The sequence below is a fragment of the Abramis brama genome (genome assembly GCF_963993115.1).
Source record: "Abramis brama genome assembly, chromosome: 9".
Classification (NCBI taxonomy): Eukaryota; Metazoa; Chordata; class Actinopteri; order Cypriniformes; family Leuciscidae; genus Abramis; species Abramis brama.
Genome location: NC_139971.1, coordinates 43,148,581 through 43,152,266, shown reverse-complemented (window position 1 = coordinate 43,152,266; position 3,686 = coordinate 43,148,581).

Here is a 3,686-nt window from a genome sequence, read left to right as displayed (position 1 = left end):
TTTTGAGGTTTCACAACTCATAACCCCAGGGTTAATGTTCTAATTTGCATATTTGGGAGTCAATATCATTGATTGGACTAATACTGCATGTGACCTGTCTGTCCCTATAGCTCCGCCCATTAATTTTTTTTGGGGGGGGGGGGGGGGGGGGGGGCTTCAACCATGACATTGGATTCCATTGTTGGGTCAGTGGGTGAAGTTTACACCTCCATTACACTCACCCCTCTAAACCTCACTCCCATCTGGGTCACAGCACCAAATATAACTGGTCCTACTTAACCTCCTCTGAGCAGGATTAGATCCGCCATCTCAGGCATGGGAGGCAGGTGCACTAACAACGACGCTGAAGACCTAAGTCGCTAATGTTAGTTGCTAGTGCACCTCTTGAGGCCAAGGAAGTGAGGTTTACATGTACAGCTCTCACTAGCTCACTTCCGTTACACAACTTTTTGGAAATTACCAATACAAATAAAAAGGTCTCTTCTTCACTCCAATTAATGCATTTTCAGTTGGAGCCCGCAAAAGCGGTTCATAACTCAGGGTAAAAAAAACAAAAACATTTCCAAACATTGTGTGCAACATTGCTAAACCCATCATTAAATTAAAGTGGATATAAAAAAAGACAATAACCCAGGTTTAAGCAGACTGTAAAAAGCCCTTATGGGCATCTTTCTAGTGTCAGGAGCCAACCTAGCCCAGACAGGTAAATAGTAAAACTGATGTTTTATTGAACAGAGGCACGGAGTGGAACAGCAGATGAAATGGGTGAGAATGCAAATGGAGAATCAGATCAGGACGATGAACTTAGCTGGATGATAATCTGGATGTCTGTTTGCAGATGGCGGGACTGGAGTCGGATGTCGGATGATCATAGAAATGAGGACAAAGTTCAGGTAGGTGATCTTCAGGTGAGTAGAGGAGTCTGTACATTCAGGTAAGGACGAGACCAGACGATGAAGTGAAGGGGAAATGTCTTTATATAGTGAGCGTAGATGATGAAGTGCAGGTGCGGAGAATCAGAACTCCGGGGAGAGTGAATGGGCGGAGTGTGCAGATCTGGTGACTCTGTGACAACAGGTGCTCATCGATAATGAAATGAATTGATTGCACACTCTTGAAAGAAGACATGGGCTGTGTCCGAAAACTGATAAATGCTGCCTTCAGAGGACAAATTCCAACGTCGGAAGGCACATCAAGACACGTCCGAATGCAATGATAGCTTCACTTTATGATACTGTCGACCATGGCATTCTTTTAAACTGGCTCCACCTCACTACTGGACTAAATGACACTGCCCTCAGTTGGTTGAGATCATACCTCACAAAACGGACAGAATACATCTCCCTGGGCCACTCCAAATCAAATCCACACATTTACTTGCGGTGTCCCCCAGGGGTCAGTCCTTGGCCCCATCCTCTTCATCCTCTACCTCACCCCCCTTGGCCAAATCATCAGCCGTCACAAAATTTCATTCCACTGCTATGCCGATGACACACAGCTCTATGTAAATGCCACAGCTGAAACCACATCCCCATCAAAACTCACCACCTGTCTGGAGGAGATAAAGGTATGGATGGAGCACAACTTTCTTCAACTCAATAGATCCAAAACCGAAGCCATCCTGGTTGGCACTCCTCACCAGACCAAATCATCATCCATAACCAGCATCACCTTTTCTGGCACCAACATTCCCCTGTCATCAACAGTCACTAATCTTGGTGTAAAAATGGACTCCCAACTCACTTTTGAAGCCCATATAAATCACCTATGCAAGAACTCTTTCTACCACCTCCTGTGGAATGCCCTCCCTGACACCTTGAGGGCACCTCAATCCACTGACTGTTTTAAAAAAGGCCTTAAGACATTTCTTTTTAGCAAAGCTTTTGGTCCCCTTTAGATGTTTTTTCTAAAGAACTGCTTATCTTTTTTGTTTCTAACCTGTAGCACTTTGAGATCTTTGATGAAAAGTGCGTTATAAATAAAATGCATTATTATTATTATTATTACTTTCCTGTCTCCTGAGATTCCTTCATCTGATGAATTTTTGAAGGCAGAATAGATGCATCCTTCACTGTCTTTGATATCCCACAATCCTGTGCTTTCCATTCTGTGACAGCTGAGTTAAAAAAATAAAGATGAAGTCTGAAAGTTGCGGCTGGTCGTCAGTTTGTGTAAATGTAGCTACATTTTTGATCAACATTTTCCAATTATGATGTCATTTCTAGCGAGAAATTACTATTGTAGTCATGAAATATTCTCTTAGTTTTCACCAAAGCTCGCTCTATTTTGCTGTAGATCATTAAACCGTAACACTGCCTCCGAAATCAGTTCGTGCGCAAACGCTGCCTACAAGGCAGCAAGGCAACAAGTCAGCTTTTAACGGTCTCTTAGAGCATTTACAGTTATTCGAGGTACAATGAGAACTGCGCATGTGCATAGAGAGTTTTCGCGTTCAAATGACACGTACGCACTGTAAACCCCTTGGGTAGGATTAGGGGTGAGGAGGACGTGCATATTACACGCCATAAAGTGCGTATCATATGCACGCGAAAACTGCGTATCATATGTACGCAAAAACTCATTTTGGCGTATAAATGATACGAGAAATATCATTCGTGCTATAGATATGCACTTTCATGAGATCGGGCTCCAACTTCTTAGGTAATATTTGGTTTGACTGATTTGAGAGGCGGCCAAAATCAGATTCTAAAGGAACACGACACCGTTTTTTGAAATGGGGGTTATTCACTCTCTCCCCTACATTTAGATAGGTGTGCAAATGCATTTTTGTCTCAGTGCATGCATTGTCTTAGTCTGGCAGTGCTGCCGCTAGCTTAGCATCATGAATGGAATCCTTTGTTGCCGGATAGCATGTTGTGAGTAAAAGTGATCCAAAAAAACAACTAATTACAACTTGTGGCCTGCGTATTCACAACGAATACAAATAGCAATGCAGATTAAGACTAGGCGATTTCCTAGGCAGATACTGACTTGGGACTATATTCTGAACTCCGCAGCCAATCTGACTTCAACAGGAGCTCAATGATATAACAGCTCATCCTTGAAAAGTGCCATGACAAGCATTGTTCGAATGCATCCCAATCTACAGATAAATGGATAATCACAGACAATGCAAAGATATATAGTTAAAAGTAGAAAACATGTTAAAATAGCTTGACCACAATGATCATCCTGACCACATATACTATTATAATATATCCTGACATAAACTTAGATCAGGTTCAGAAGGTTTGACATTTGTCCGGCTCTACCAGTCCTCTGGTTTCAACTGCATGATTCATTCAGGAATAAAACACACATTTAACATCTGACACAACCAGATCTCCAACATACTGTACCTAGGAGGGTCCGTCTTACTTACAACTGAAACATCATTCCAATAAACATATTTTTCTATATTTCAGAGAAGAGTTGAAGGTTTCTGAGAAGAGCAGAATCACAACTGAACTGTCAAAGTGTCAGAATAATTTTTGGCCCCAAATTTTTCTAGATTTTACTGGTAGTCACTGTATGAAGAATTTTTGGATATAATATACCACAGTTTACTTTATTTTGCTCTCCTCACTTACATAAATGAACTATAGTGTCCTGCACACACTAGTGAAAAAATATAAAAAAGTATATCTAGTGTCTGAATAATGTTTGGTTTGACTGTATGTGCAATC